Below are 17,551 nucleotides of genomic sequence, written 5' to 3' on the forward strand. Positions count from 1 at the left end.
CCGGCGATGCCTGGTGAAACGTTGTTGTGATGCCTCGTGTAAGGAGGAGAAATGCGTACCATCACGTTTCCGACTTTGATAAAGGTCGGATTGTAGCCTATAGCGATTGCGGTTTATCGTATCGCGACATTGCTGCTCGCGTTGGTCGAGATCCAATTACTGTTAGCTGAATATGGAATCGGTGGGTTCAGGAGGGTAATACGGAACGCCGTGCTGGAGCCCAACGGCCTCGTATCACTAGCAGTCGAGATGACAGGCATCTTATCCACATGGCTGTAGCGGACCGTGCAGCCACGTCTCGATCCCTGAGTCAACAGATGGGGACGTTTGCAAGACAACAACCATCTGCACGAACAGTTCGACGACGTTTGCAGCAGCATGGACTATCACCTCGGGCACCATGGCTGCGGTTACCCTTGACGCTGCATCAAAGACAGGAGCGCCTGCGATGGTGTACTCAACGACGAACCTGGGTGCACGAATGGCAAAACATAATTTTTTCGAAAGAATCCAGGTTTTGTTTAGGCCATACTGGCGTATCACCCGGCGTGATGGTATGGGGTGCCATTGGTGACACGTCTCGGTCACCTCTTGTTCTCATTGACGGCACTTTGAACAGTGGACGTTACATTTCAGGTATGTTACGACCCGTGGCTCTACCTTTCATTCGATCCCTGCCAAACCCTAGATTTCAGCAGGATAATGCACGACCGCATGTAGCAGGTCCTGTACGGGCCTTTATGGATACAGAAAATGTTCGACTGCTGCCCTGGCCAGCACATTCTCCAGCTCTCTCACCAACTGAAAACGTCTGGTCAATGGTGGCTGAGCAACTGGCTCGTCACAATACGCCAGTCACTACTCTTGATGAACTGTGGTATCGTGTTGAAGCTGCATGGGCAGCTGTACCTGTACACGCCATCCAAGCTCTGTTTGACTCAATGCCCAGGCGTATCAAGGCCGTTATTATGGCCAGAGGTGGTTGTTCTGGGTACTAATTTCTCAGGATCTATGTACCCAAATTGCGTGAAAATGTAATGACATGTCAGTTCAAGTATAATATATTTTTCCAATGAATACCCGTTTATCATCTGCATTTCTTCTTGGTGTAGCAATTTTAATGGCCAGTAGAGAAAAAAACATAGAATTAAAAAATAGTTTCTAAAAGACAGAAGCACCAAAAATCCCCATACAGGCTGACGATTATTAAAAAATCTTGCATAAGCTGGGCGAACATCAAAACGGTATGTCGCTTGTTTGTCGCCCCACGAGGATGTCTGCTGATGTAAAATGGCAGATAACCAACTTCAGATGATTTTGAAATATACAGTTACGAAATACATTGCAATTCCAGTTTTCAGGAACACCGACGAGGTAAGTCTGTGAATACTGAATGTCTGAAATCAGTAAACCCTGTGATTTTTAAAGAATCATACTCCCATGCATATAATAGTTTGAAACGTCTGAGCCGCGCGGGATTAGCCGAGCAGTCCAAGGCGCTGCAGTCATGGACTGTGCGGCTGGTCCCGGCGGAGGTTCGAGTCCTCCCTCGGGCAGGGTGTGTGTGTTTGTCCTTAGGATAATTTAGGTTAAGTAGGGTGTAAGCTTAGAGACTGATGACCTTAGCAGTTAAGTCCCATAAGATTTCACACACATCTGAACATTTTCAAACGTCTGATTAATTTACAAATACGTTAACGCGTTAAATATTTGTCTTTAGGCATGTAGGCCGTAAAAATTCCAGGAAAAGTTTGAAATTACATTAACGTTTATTAGAAGTCGCTAAGTGTTGTCATTATGAAACACTGGATGAATACAGTCTGGATAATTTCCGCTCCATTTTAAATAAAAGCTAGTTTATCACGCATCGCTATTTTATGGCGTCATGTCTCCTGAACTATGTCGCGAAATGAGACAGTTTTGTAGGCACATTCAGTGATACATGCAGATTCTGTCTGCAAAGTGTATTTTTTTTTATTTTTTTTGTTTATTTATTGTTCCGTGGGACCACATTAAGGAGAAGTCTCCACGGTCATGGAACGAGTCAATACATGAAATTATAACACGATTGTAGAAACAGATAAAATGAAATATAAGAAACATATTCAGGTGACACGTCGTTAGTTTAAATAAAGAAAATCAAGAATGTAACACTGGAATTTGCTTAATGTTTTAGCTCTTCCAGGAGCTCCTCGACAGAATAGAAGGAGTGAGCCATGAGGAAACTCTTCAGTTTAGACTTAAAAGCGTTTGGGCTACTGCTAAGATTTTTGAGTTCTTGTGGTAGCTTATTGAAAATGGATGCAGCAGAATACTGCAATCCTTTCTGCACAAGAGTCAAGGAAGTGCATTCCACATGCAGATTTGATTTCTGCCTAGTATTAACTGAGTGAAAGCTGCTAACTCTTGGGAATAAGCTAATATTGCTAACAGCAAACGACATTAAAGAAAATATATACTGTGAGGGCAATGTCAGAATTCCCAGACTATTGAATAGGGGTCGACAAGCGGTTCTCGAACTTACACCACACATAGCTCGAACAGCCCGTTTTTGAGCCAAATCAGAAGAATTACCCCAAAAAATAATACCATATGACATAAGCGTATGAAAATATGCGAAGTAGACTACTTTTCGTGTTGAAATGTCACTTATTTCAGATACTGTTCTAATGGTAAATAAAGCAGCATTTAGTTTCTGAACAAGATCCTGAACATGGGCTTTCCACAACAGCTTACTATCTATCCGTACGCCTAGGAACTTGAACTGTTCCGTCTCGCTTATAACATGCCCATTCTGTCTGATCAAAATATCAATTCTTGTTGAATTGTGAGTTAGAAACCGTAAAAACTGAGTCTTACTGTGATTTAGCATCAAATTATTTTCCACAAGCCACGAACTTATTTCATGAACTACATTATTTGATAATGTTTCAATATTACACACAAGATCCTTCACTACCAAGCTGGTGTCATCAGCAAACAGAAATATTTTTGAATCACCTGTAATACTAGAAGGCATATCATTTATATAAATAAGAAACAGCAGTGGCCCCAGCACCGATCCTTGGGGAACGCCCCATTTAACAGTGCCCCATTGGGACTGAACATCATTACCACTCTCAATATCGCGGAGAATTACCTTCTGCTTTCTGTTCTTAAAGTAAGAGGCGAACCAATTGTAAGCTACTCCCCTTACTCCATAATGTTCCAACTTCTGCAGTAATATTTTGTGGTCAACACAGTCAAAAGCCTTCGTTAAATCAAAGAAAACACCTAACGTTCGCAACCTTTTATTTAATCCGTCCAAAACCTCACAGAGAAAAGAGGCTATAGCATTTTCAGTTGTTAAGCCATTTCTAAAACCAAACTGTACATTTGACAGCAAATTATGTGAATTTAAATGCTCCAGTAACCTTGTATATACAACCCTCTCGATAACTTTAGCAAACACCGATGGCATAGAAATAGGTCTATAATTATCAACATTTCCCTGTCTCCCTTTTTATAAAGTGGCTTCACTACCGAGTACTTTAATCAGTCAGGAAACCGACCACTCCTAAAGGAAAAGTTACAGATATGGCTAAGTGCTGGGCTAACATACATGGAACAATACTTCAGTATTCTGCTAGATACCCCGTCATGTCCATGAGAGTTCTTGGTCTTTAGTGATTTAATTATTAACTCAATCTCCCTCTTGTCAGTATCATGGAGGAGCATTTCAGGTAACAGTCTCGGAACACTTTTTTCTACGAGCGCTATATGATTCCCTGTTGGGACTAGGTTTCTATTTAGTTCACCTGCTACATTCAGAAAGTGATTATTAAATACTGTACATATATGCGACTTATCAGTAACACGGACATTCCCACTACGCACTGATTCTATATCCTCGACCTGTCTCTGCAGACCAGCCACTTCCTTTACGACTGACCATATGGTTTTAATTTTATCCTGAGACTTAGCTATTCTTGGATGGACTTAGTGGTAAAGAAGTAATAAATTAAAACGTCTTGGTGTGCTGAAGTTTTACTGCACGCCTTTTTAAGCAAAAGCCAGTTCTTCACGCATCTAAACGTTTATGAAGTCATATCTTCTGAATAATGATCTAATTTTGCAGGTACATTCAGTGGTATATGCAGTGGCGGATACGTACACTATGTGATCTGAAGTATCCGGACACCTGGCTGAAAATGACACAGTTCGTGGCGCCCTCCATCGGTATGGTGTTGGCCCACCCTTAGCCTTGATGACAACTTCCATTCTCGCAGGCAAACGTTCAGTCAGGTGCTGGAAGGTTCCTTGGGGAATGGCAGCCCATTCTTCACGGAGTACTGAGGAGAGGTATCGATGTCGGTCTGTGAGGCCTGGCATGAACTCGGCGTTCCAAAACATCCCAATGGTGTTCTATAGGATTCAGGTCAGGACTCTGTGCACCCCAGTCCATTACAGGGACGTTGTCGTGTAACAACCCCGCCATAGGCCGTGCATTATGAACAGGTACTCGATAGTGTTGAAAGATGCAGTCGCCATCCCCGAATTGCTCTTTAACAGTGGAAAGCAAGAAGATGCTTAAAACATCAATGTAGGCCTGTGCTGTGATAGTGCTACGCAAAACAACAAGGGGTGCAAGTCACCTCCATGAAAAACACGACCACACCATAACAACACCGCTTCCGAATTTTACTTTTGGCACTACACATGCTGGCAGATGACGTTCACCGGGCATTCGCCATACCCACACCCTGTCATCGGGTCGCCACATTGTGTACCGTGATTCGTCACTCCCCACAACGTTTTGCCACTGTTCTGTCGTCGTTTGTCATTTACCGGCGTGATGCGTGACTTATGAGCAGCCGCTCGACCATGAAATCCACGTTTTCTCACCTCCCGCCTACTGTCATAGTACTTGCAGTGGATACTGATGCAGTTTGGAATTCCTGTGTGATGGTCTGGACAGATGTCTGCCTATTACACATTACGACCCTCTTCAACTGTCGGCGTTCTCTGTCAGTCAACAGACGAGGTCGGCCTGTACGGTTTTGTGCTGTACGTGCATCACGTTTCCACTTCACTGTCATATCGGAAACAGTGGGCCTAGGGATGTTCAGGAATGTGGAAATCTCGCGTACAGACGTATGACACAAGTGACACCCAATCACCTGACGACGTTCAAAGTCTCTGAGTTCCGCGGAGTGCCCCATTCTGCTCTCTCAGGACGTCTAATGACTACTGAGGTCGCTGATATGGAGTACCTGGCAGTAGGTACCAGCACAAAGCACCTAATATGTAAAACGTATGTTTTTGGGGTGTCCGGATAGTTTTGATCACATAGTGTATGAGGGCGCGCTTGCCTCCCTGCCCCCCTACCCCCCCTCGCAGGGGCGCCAGCATTGCCAACCGTTCTTTGAACAAGAATCACTCTTTGTGATTACAAAGAGACTAGTGGGAGAGGTTCTTCAATACGAGCAGACGAGCATAAACGCCCTTAATGATCGTGATTCTGTTACGCGAGCGTTGTCTGTTTGTCCTAGATCTGACTATCCTACTTTGCACACGTTGTATAAAATATTTGCTTGTCTACCTACACTTGTTGCTACAGTAGAAAGACGTTTTTCAACATTGCGGCGTACCAAGACATGGCTGAGGCCAACAATGAAGGAGAATCGACTTAATGGCTTAGCTCTGTTGAACACTCACCCTGACATTGATTCACCTATTGACGATGTAATAAACTAATTTTCCAGGAAGAATAGGAGCATAGAATTCGTGATTTAAGGAAGAGAACCACAATTGTAACTTTTTTATGTCATAAGATGACATTGTCTTGTATATGTATATAATCAGTTTAAATAAAACTTTCTTAAACTTTGCATGTGACTTGATTATTTTTTATTACGGTAAAAGTAAAGGTACCTCAAGATAGCACCCGCTCTTTGAGGTTTCTCTGTATCCGCCTCTGAGTATATGTGGAGGTTGTCTGCAAGCTATGTTGCGAATGGAGTCTTTATTAAAGAAGTAATGAATTGAAACGTCATACCTGATGCTGAAATTTTACTGCATGAACAGAGAAAATGTAGTAATCGATGAACTTTTTTCTTTCATCATTTCGTGTGGGTATTAGCGAGAAAAAGTTTCGTTAAGGTTTGAATCTGTGTGTAAAGTTTGTTGGAAGTCGCTAAGTGTTCTCATTCTCAACTACTGGGTGAATGAAGGCCGCCGGCCGGAGTGGCCATGCGGTTCTAGGCGCTACAGTCTGGAAACGCGCGGTCGCAGGTTCGAATCCTGCCTCGGGCATGGATGTGTGTGATGTCCTTAGGTTAGTTAGGTTTAAGCAGTTCTAAGTCCTAGGGGACTGATGACCTCTGATGTTAAGTCCCATAGTGCTCAGAGCCATTTGAACCATTTGAACCAATGAAGTCCGCGTGTTTGCGCGCCATCAGTTACGCTGCCTCGAAACAAACACACACACTCGTATCGTGTTAAACTTTTAACAAAAGACTAAATCTCTTAATGAGTAGTTTACGATATCAGTTTAATTTTTCAAGTTCGGTCAATAATTACGCGACATACTGAAAAAAGGATTTTTGTTGCCCCTGGAAGCCGTTAGCTAAGCACCCTGCAGTTGCTACCGGGTTCAGAGATAACAGTTTGGTAAAACAGATTGAGAATAATGTTCCTCACTGTAAGGTCCGCGCCGGCCAGTGTGGCCGTGCGGTTCTAAGCGCTTCAGTTTGGAACCGCGTGACCGCTACGGTCGCAGGTTCGAATCCTGCCTCGGGCATGGGTGTGTGTGACGTCCTTAGGTTAGTTAGGTTTGAGTAGTTCTAAGTTCTAGGGGACTGATGACCTCAGAAGTTAAGTCCCATAGTGCTCAGAGCCATTTGTAAGGTCCGCAGTACTGAAAATAACAAGCCAACGGCTTGTGGTAAGATCCTATGGGATCAGACTACTGAGGTCATCGGTGCCTAAGCTTACACACTACGTACTGTAACTTAAACAAACTTACACTAAGGACAACACACACACCCGTGCCCGATGGAGGACTCGAACCGCCGACGGGGCCAGCCGCGCGAATCTTGGCAAGCCGCCAAAGACCGCGCGGCTACTCCGAGCGGCTAAAGGCTGACACAATTTACCATTTCAGAGATGACAATCCGTTTTTTCCCCTGCTTACTTCTCGATTCAGCCAAAAGGTGTGCTATAATCGACATTTCATCATTACGAAACTGTAAGAAGAGTAAGAAAAGAAGTCTTCCACGAATAAGAAACACTGAAGCATGAACTTTATATGAAAGGTTTTACTATTAATATCGGCTGCGAAGGAGACACACTTAAAAAGCTACCTGCTCAATACAGTCTGGGAGGGTACTGTCGATTGTGTACGAAAAATAACAGCTACAAAGGAAAGACAAAATTAAGGTGGAAAGACGGCCTTCGTAAACCCACTCACGGAGAACTGTGAGCATATTTGTTTCCATGTAGCTTGTGGGTCTTCTCCATATAGAGAAAAAAATAGCACCTACTATATTTACTATTGTTGTTGTTGTTGTTGTTGTGGTCTTCAGTCCTGAGACTGGTTTGATGCAGCTCTCCATGCTACTCTATCCTGTGCAAGCTTCTTCATCTCCCAGTACCTACTGCAGCCTACATCCTTCTGAATCTGCTTAGTGTATTCATCTCTTGGTCTCCCTCTACGATTTTTACCCTCCATACTGCCCTCCAATACTAAATTGGTGATCCCTTGATGCCTCAGAACATGTCCTACCAACCGATCCCTTCTTCTAGTCAAGTTGTGCCACAAACTACTCTTCTCCCCCAATTCTATTCAATACCTCCTCATTAGTTATGTGATCTACCCATCTAATCTTCAGCATTCTTCTGTAGCACCACATTTCGAAAGCTTCTATTCTCTTCTTGTCCAAACTATTTATCGTCCATGTTTCACTTCCATACATGGGTACACTCCATACAAATACTTTCAGAAACGACTTTCTGATACTTAAATCAATACTCGATGTTAACAAATTTCTCTTCTTCAGAAACGCTTTCCTTGCCATTGCCAGTCTACATTTTATATCCTCTCTACTTCGACCATCATCAGTTATTTTGCTCCCCAAATAGCAAAACTCCTTTACTACTTTAAGTGTCTCATTTCCTAATCTAATTCCCTCAGCATCACCCGACTTAATTCGAATACATTCCATTATCCTCGTTTTTCTTTTGTTGATGTTCATCTTATACCCTCCTTTCAAGACACTGTCCATTCCGTTCAACTGCTCTTCCAAATCCTTTGCTGTCTCTGACAGAATTACAATGTCATCGGCGAACCTCAAAGTTTTTATCTCTTCTCCATGGATTTTAATACCTACTCTGAACTTTTCTTTCGTTTCCTTTACTGCTTGCTCAATATACAGATTGAATAACATCGGGGAGAGGCTACAACCCTGTCTCACTCCCTTCCTAACCACTGCTTCCCTTTCATGTCCCTCGACTCTTATAACTGCCATCTGGGTTCTGTATAAATTGTAAATAGACTTTCGCTCCCTGTATTTTACCCCTGCCACCTTCAGAATTTGAAAGAGAGTATTCCAGTCAACATTGTCAAAAGCTTTCTCTAAGTGTACAAATGCTAGAAACGTAGGTTTGCCTTTCCTTAATCTTTCTTCTAAGATAAGTCGTTGGGTCAGTATGTTTACTATATACCGTCTGAATAAGAACGTTGTATAACAGTTTGCAGCTGTTCCCAGATACAAACGGCGGAACAATATCCCACATTGGAACCGACTAAAAAACTCAAAGAGTGTAACATACAGGTGAGGCGGTTAAGAATCTGGTGACGGCAATGCCTGCTACAAGAGTCACGAGAAAATCCATTACAGCATTTTGCAGCATCTCTTAGGAAAAGCTAATTCCCTATGAACTTTGTTTGGTTTATTTAAACATTGGAAAGACATTTTCAGATTCGAAATCATCCAGCAGACGTAGCGCGAAAGTGCTTTAGCTCTGAAATATTTTGCGTCATTTGCTTCTTTTCCTCGTTTTAAATACGATAAAAAATAAAACACCATACCACGTGGTCGCTTAGTAGTTTGGTCATCTTCTGGAGACTACTAACAGCACTAGCCACCAGTCATATTTTTCGTTGATTGGGTGTGGTATCACTAGTGGGACAACAAAGGCACTGGGAATGTCCTTAGCAAACTTCGGAGGGTGTGTAGAGATCCTACGAATAGCCTCACACACTTGAGCTAGAAAACATAATTGGGGTTGGGTATATGCTCCATAAGCGGCCCGCTAACGACTGTTTTGCTTCAGCATAGTAATCCACCCGGATCTGCGATCTGCATGCAGCTCAACTGAGTTTGAGTCATGAACTTACAATCACCGCTGCTAAATTCTGTAACACCCGCAGCAACCATTTGTTGCCTCACGCAAACGAAACTATTGTTTAGATAAAGGGCCTGATAAATGTGTTTTACCTAGACAGTGCTGCAAGTTATTAATATGGGACATCAGTCGCAGACAAAATCTGGAACTCGTGACACAATGTATCGTTTGTCCCAATGGAAAGTGGAATACGGTTGATTCTAGAATATCTTCACTGACGCAGGATACAGTTTTCTAGTGCTACTCTCTTATTAGTAGCTATAGCTCATAGCATTTCAAGCTGTTACTCAGTTATTACTGTACATCTAAATATACTTCTGCACCCCTCAAGCTTCCATACGGTTTACGGCGGTGGGAACCCTGTACCACTACTACTCATTCCCTTTCCTGCTCCACTCGTAAACGGAGCGAGGCAAAAGCGACTGTCTGTATGCTTTCGTACAAGCCCTGATTTCCTTTGTCTTCGCGATCCTTACGCTAGTTTTTTGTTGGTGGCATTAGAATCATTCTGTAGTCTGTCTCAAATGCCAGTTCCCTAAACCTCCTAAATAATATGTCGCAATAAGAATGTCTTCTTTTCTCCGGGGATTGCCACTTGAGTTCATTGAGCATTTCCGTAATACTCGTGCGTCGATCGAATCTGCCGGTAACAAATCCAGCATCTTGCTTCTGATTTGCATCGATAGTTTCCTTTAATAGGACCTGGTGCGGTCTCCAGACATTCGAGAAGTAGTCAAAATGGACACACAAGTGTTCTGTAGGCGACCTCGTTTGTAGATGAGCGATGGTTTTCTAGAGTTCTCTCAGTAAACTGGTGCCGACCGTTCGCCTTCTCTACAACTGACCTTCCGCGCTCGTTACATTACAAGTCGCTTTGCAACGTTCCGATAAACCTAGATATTTAATCGACTTGACTGTGTGAAACAGCTCGCCACTAACAGAATTGTTTTTCCTACTTATCTTCATTCGCTTACATTTTTTCCACATTTAAAGCAAACTGCCTTGCATCACACCAATTAAAAATTCTGCCCAAGTCATCCTCCATCCTCCTAGTCACTCAGCGACAACATTTTCCCGTTCACTACAGTATCATCACCAAATAGTTGCAGACTGCTGCTTATCCTAGCCTTCAAATGGTTTGTGCATGTAGATCACATTTTGTCGTTGATGAAAACTCGCCGTCCAGGAGAACCTACTGACTTCTATTACGTAAAAGGTCTTCGAGCCACTCACATGTATGACAGCTATCCCGTATGTTCGGCAGTGTAGCAGTCAAATGCTTACCGGAAATCTACGCTTATGGAATTTAGCTATTGCCCGGTATCCATGGTTTACGTGATATAGTGTGCGAAAAAGGCAAGCTGGTTTCTCAAGGGCAATGGTCACTAAAACTGTGTTGATTTGTAAACAGAAGCTTCTCTTTCTCAAGGAAATTTATTATATTCGAACTTAGAACATCCTGAAGAATTTTGTAGCAAACCGACATTAAAGATATTAATCCGTAGTTTTGAGGGTCCTTTGTTTTACTTATATACGGGAGTCGCCTGGGATTGCTTCTCCTCACTTGGAACTTCGCGTGTGCGATAGATTTGTGATAAAGGCAAGCTACGTATACAGATAACGAAAATGAAGAAAATGAAACCCTGTGTGTGGTTCGAATCAGCAACTTGTCGACAGGTACCTCAGCCTTTGCTCCTAAAGTTATAATTAGTCCTACAACAATAAAGACACTTTAATGTACTAGACAATAAATGAGCGAACACAGTTTCTTATGTTCCCCTTTCCTCGTGACTTAAACTGTACTCACTGATCAAACTTCTATTACTGCTCGTGGCATGCTACATATTTTAAATACGCATGCGTGAGTCTTAAAGCTCAGGACCACTAAGTATTTGCAAAGTAAATATCTTCACAAAATCATCTCTTTTTCAACTACTAATTTGCAACACCAGTCGGCTTCTACCAGAATGGAAAACTCGTAGAAACCAATCTGAGAGCATATGAGGTTAGATTGTGGAGTAACATGGGAACACGCGAGACAACACTGACCTTACGAATTCTCTTAAAACATAGGTTAAGGAAAGTCAAACCTACGTTTTTAGCATTTATATATTTAAAGGAAGCGTTTGATGATGTGAAGAATATGCTCTTAGAAATTCTGAAGGTAGCAAGGATAAACTGCAAGGACCGAAAAGTTATTCGCTACTAGTTCGAAAATCAGATTGCAGTTACAAAATGAAGAGCTGAAGAACATTAAAGGGAAGCAACAGTTGAGAAAGAAGTGGAATAGGGTTGTAGCCTATCGCCAACGTTACTCACTGAGTGAGCATTAAACGAAACCAAGGAGAAATTCGGAAATGAAAATAAAGTTCAGGGAGAAGAAATAAAAAGTCTAATGTTTGCCGACGACATTGTGATTGTCAGACATGCCAAAGAACTTGAAAGAGCAGTTGGACAGAATGGATAGTATTTTGGAAAAAGATTATAAGATTAACATCAGCAGAAGTAAAACACGGATAATGGAATGTAGAGGAATTAAATCAGGTGACGCTGATGGAATTAGATTAGAAAATGAAACGTGAAAGTAATAGATTAGTTTTTATATTTGGGCAACAAAATAAATTATGTGAAATTTAAAACTTTCTCGTCGTGTTAACTGTTCCGTGAAATTTCCCAACTGCCGGATATCTGTAACTTGGCGCCACGATATTTCTGAGTAGAGTCTACTGCCCATCTTCAGGTGTATACTGGTGAAAATACGCTGAGCTCGGTGTATTTCCGCTAGTATACACCTGAAGACGGGTAGAACACTCTGTTCAGAAATATAGTGGCAGTAAGTTACAGACAGACAGTTAGTCATAAATTTCATCGGACAAAATAAAATATAACAGAGTATAAAATGCAGACTGACAGTAGCAAGAATAGGGTTTCAGTGAAAGAGAAATTTGCTAATATCTAAAATAAATTATAGTGTTAGGAAGTGTTTTCTGAAGATATTTACTTGGCGTGTAGTCCTGTATGGAAATGAAACGTGGTCAATAAAGATTTCAGACAAGAAAAGCTTGGAAGCCTTTGAAATGGGGTGCTACAAAAGAATGTTGAAGATTAGATAGAGAGATCGAATGACTAATCAGCAAGTATTGAACCAATTAGGGAAAACGGAAATTTATGGCACAATCTCAGTAAAAATAAAAAAAAAAGGATCGGTCGATCGGACAGAGCCTGAGGCATTAATAAATTGTCAATTTGCTAATGGAGGGAAATATGAGGGATATAAATTGTAGTGGGAGACCAAGGGTTGAATACAAGAAGCAGGTTCAAACAAGAGTAACGTAGAGATGAACAGATCTGCACAGAACAGACTAGCGTGGAGAGCAAAACAATATTCAGTGTTAGGAATTAAGGAAACATTTTGCCGTCTCCTTACTTCTGACAGGACAGCAATAACGAGGACTCTGGACGCACTGAACTGCATAACAAATATTCTTTTTGAGGTCCATTCAGGAAATGCCAGAAAAGAAGTAGATATTTTTTCGAACAAATAGCGAATATGTGCAACCCACTCCTATTAGGCGTCCTCACCAACCTTCCCCCCCCCCCCCCCCTTTCCCCAAACCTGTAATTTTTATTCATTTACACAATTTACTTTTTATGGCAAATATACAGAGATTTAAAATCGTTAATCACTTGAGTTTTAAAAGGCCACAATCCGTAACCATTCTACACAGAAGGCGAAGATTTGCTACAATACGTTCGGTACCATACACATCTTGGAAGATGGAAAGGGACATTGGCCAATTGAGCACAGCGGCGGCGGAAGTGGTAGTCGGTAGTTACGCGACCTCTGATGCAGGGAGTCCCCTTCCTATCGGTTTTCGCACTCAGGGTCAACCACAATAACATAGAGCTTTAGCTCGCATGTGGGACCCAAGCTCGGCTGAGTGAACTTCGGCAAGGCTACGGCTGTGCCTGCGCGTCAAACTCTGAAGAACCAGTGCAGCTGGCACTTTACTGCGTTCTGGTTTTTTATACTGGTAAAGTACAAAGGCGGACTGATAAGCTAGGTAAAACAATAATAAATACCAAAAATTTATTTTCCAGCGTAATCTCCGTTGGAAACGATGTGTTTGGTTAATTGATAATGGATCTTTTCAGTGTCTCTAAAGAAACTGGGAAACAGTGCCTCTTCCAGCTCTACGAGTTTCTCGTTCAGAGCACCCGTCACGTAAACTGTCCAGTATATCAACGCTGGACTGGGAAAAGATCAACGCCTATCGGTGCTCGTGAATTACGAGAAAGACGGTAGATCCTAGATTTCCTGAAACCATTTGACACTGTGACATATTGCAATTCTTATCGAAAGTACGAGCATTCGTAATAGGTTCCCAGACATGTGAGCTGCTCGAAGACTTTTTACGTAAGAGAACTCAATTCATTGTTCTGGGAGGAGAGTATTTAACAGACACAAAGGGAACACGAGCTCACCAGGCAAGTGTGACAGGATTAGTCTTGTTCTCTACATATGAGGGCTGTTCGGAAAGTAAGGAACGATAGGTTGCGAGATGGAAACCACAGTGAAAATCAAAACCGTTTTATTTGCAACAGTTAGCTACAACTTCTAGTTACTTATCTCCATAGTCGCCGATCCGACTTAGACGTTTGTCGTAGCGTTGTAACAACTTTCCAATACCCTCGTTATAGAAGGCAGCCGCCAGTGCTTTCCGCCAATTCTCTACGCTGGCCTACAGCTCGTTGCCTGTGCCAAAATGTTATCTTCAAAGCCAGAGGTCCATGTGAGCAGAGATGAAACTCAGGGGGAGACAATTACGGGCTTTATTGTGGGTAATCAAACATTTCCAATTGAAAACGATGCAGGAGCATCTTCATTGCGCCTGCAGAATGCGGTTGAGAATTGTCTTGAAGAAGAAAACGCATGACAGTTATGTAATGTTGGCTGCATAGCTTCAGGCGAAATTTCTCACCAGGCCCACGTACTTGGCGGGAGACATTATTGTTCTAGGTATCTTTATGTGCCCCTGTGAGCTCAGAACTAAAAAGAACGACGTAACGCGATCGACGGGCATACTAGAGAGGCTGCCAAACACACCTGTGCAAAACTTCATCGGATTTTCACTGTGGTTTCCATTTCGCAACCGATCGTTCCTTACTTTCCGAATAACCCTCGTACATAAATCTGTGGCTGTTAGCTGATGACACAGTTGTGCGCAGGGAACTGTTGTCTTTGAATGACAGTAGGAGGCTGCAGGGTGGAGACAGACTATAATCGGTGTGATGAATGCCAGTTTGGTTTAAATGTAGAAAAAATGTAAGTTAATAAAGATGAGTAGGGAAAACCATCCTGTAATGTTCGAATACAACATTAGTGAAGTGCTGCTTCAAACAGCCACGTCGATGAAATATCTAGGTGTACCGCAATGTTATAAAGTGATTTGAAATGGAATGAGTACGTAATATCGGTTGTGATGTGACACACCATGAATTCTTCTCCTGCGCGTACCCTTTCCTCCCACAGTAGCTCTCGCAACCTACGCCCTCAGTTCTTTGCTGGATGTACTCCAGTCTGTCTTCCTCTAGAGTTTTAACTCTCTACAGTTCGCTCTAGTACCATGGACGTTATTCTCCGATGTCTTAACAGATATCCTATCATCCTGTCCCTTCTTCTTTTGAATGTTTTCCATATACTCCTTCCCTCACCGATTCTGCGGAGAACCTCCTCATTCCTTACCTTATCAGTCCAACCAATTTTCGATGTTCTGTAGCATCACATCTCAAACGCTATGATTGTCTTCTGTTCCGATTTTCCCACAGTCCATGTTTCATTATCATACAATGCTGTTCTCCAGACGTACATTCTGAGAAATTTTTTCCTCTAATTAAGGCCTATATTTGATAGTAATAGACTTTCTTAGTCAGGAATGCCCTTTTTGCCAGTGATAGTCTGCTCTTGATGTCTTCCTTGGTCCATTCGTCATGGGTTATTTTGCTGCCTAGGTAGCACTCTCCGTCTTCAGGCCACAAGTGGCCCATCGGGACCATCCGACCGCCGGATGATCCTCAGCTGAGGGTGCGGATAGGTGGGGCGTGTGATCAGCACATCGCCCTGCGCTACCTAGGTAGCAGAATTCCTTATATTCGTCTATTTCGTCATCCCCAATTCTGATGTTGTTCTTATTTCTGCTGCTTCTCATTGCTTTTATTTTTCTTAGATTTACTCTCAGTTCACATTCTATACTCATTACACAGTTCATTCCATTCACAAGATCGTGAAATTCTTCACTTTCACCGAGGATTTCAGTGTCGTCAGCGAATCTTTTTAATCCAAGCACTTCGTTCTTGGTCTTCCATTCTTATTGTTCCCCGTTGATTCTTGTACGTACAGGGCTATTACAAATGATTGAAGCGATTTCATAAATTCACTGTAGCTACATTCATTGACATATGGTCACGACACACTACAGATACGTAGAAAAACTCATGAAGTTTTGTTCGGCTGAAGCCGCACTTCAGGTTTCTGCCGCCAGAGCGCTCGAGAGCGCAGTGAGACAAAATGGCGACAGGAGCCGAGAAAGCGTATGTCGTGCTTGAAATGCACTCACATCAGTCAGTCATAACAGTGCAACGACACTTCAGGAAGAAGTTCAACAAAGATCCACCAACAGCTAACTCCATTCGGCGATGTTATGCGCAGTTTAAAGCTTCTGGATGCCTCTGTAAGGGGAAATCAACGGGTCGACCTGCAGTGAGCGAAGAAACGGTTGAACGCGTGCGGGCAAGTTTCACGCGTAGCCCGCGGAAGTCGACGAATAAAGCAAGCAGGGAGCTAAACGCACCACAGCCGACGATTTGGAAAATCTTACGGAAAAGGCTAAAGCAGAAGCCTTACCGTTTACAATGGCTACAAGCCCTGACACCCGATAACAAAGTCAAACGCTTTGAATTTTCGGCGCGGTTGCAACAGCTCATGGAAGAGGGTGCGTTCAGTGCGAAACTTGTTTTCAGTGATGAAGCAACATTTTTTCTTAATGGTGAAGTGAACAGACACAATGTGCGAATCTGGGCGGTAGAGAATCCTCACGCATTCATGCAGCAAATTCGCAATTCACCAAAAGTTAACGTGTTTTGTGCAATCTCACGGTTTAAAGTTTACGGCCCCTTTTTCTTCTGCGAAAAAAACGTTACAGGACACGCGTATCTGGACATGCTGGAAAATTGTCTCATGCCACAACTGGAGACCGACAGCGCCGACTTCATCTTTCAACAGGATGCTGCTCCACCGCACTTCCATCATGATGTTCGGCATTTCTTAAACAGGAGATTGGAAAACCGATGGATCGGTCGTGGTGGAGATCATGATCAGCAATTCATGTCATGGCCTCCACGCTCTCCCTACTTAACCCCATGCGATTTCTTTCTATGGGGTTATGTGAAAGATTCAGTGTTTAAACCTCCTCTGCCAAGAAACGTGCCAGAACTGCGAGCTCGCATCAACGATGCTTTCGAACTCATTGATGGGGACATGCTGCGCCGAGTGTGGGAGGAACTTGATTATCGGCTTGATGTCTGCCGTATCACTAAAGGGGCACATATCAAACATTTGTGAATGCCTAAAAAAACTTTTTGAGTTTTTGTATGTGTGTGCAAAGTATTGTGAAAATATCTCAAATAATAAAGTTATTGTAGAGCTGTGAAATCGCTTCAATCATTTGTAATAACCCTGTATTGTATATTACCTGTCTTTCGCTACTGCTTACTCCAATTTTCCTCAGGATTTCGAACATCTTGCACCAATTTAAATTGTCGAACACTTTTTCCAGGTCGACAAACCATATGAACGTGTATTAATTTTTCTTCAGTGTTGCTTCCATTATCAACCGCAACATCCGTTTCTCTGGTAACTTTACCTTAACTTCAGCTTAGGGGGAAAATTCTAAAAAAGTGTCGCTTATCTATAAGGCAGACCACATACAAAACACTTGTGCTGCTCATTCTTGAGTACTGCTCGAGTGTTTCGGATCCCCACCAGGTCGAATTAAATGAAGACACCGAAGCAATTCAGAACCCAGCTGCTATATTTGTTCCCAGTAGTTTCGATCAGCATGCGATTATTACTGGATTTCTCCGTGAACTCAAATGGAAATCACTG

The sequence above is a fragment of the Schistocerca piceifrons genome, chromosome 1 (genome assembly GCF_021461385.2).
Source record: "Schistocerca piceifrons isolate TAMUIC-IGC-003096 chromosome 1, iqSchPice1.1, whole genome shotgun sequence".
Classification (NCBI taxonomy): Eukaryota; Metazoa; Arthropoda; class Insecta; order Orthoptera; family Acrididae; genus Schistocerca; species Schistocerca piceifrons.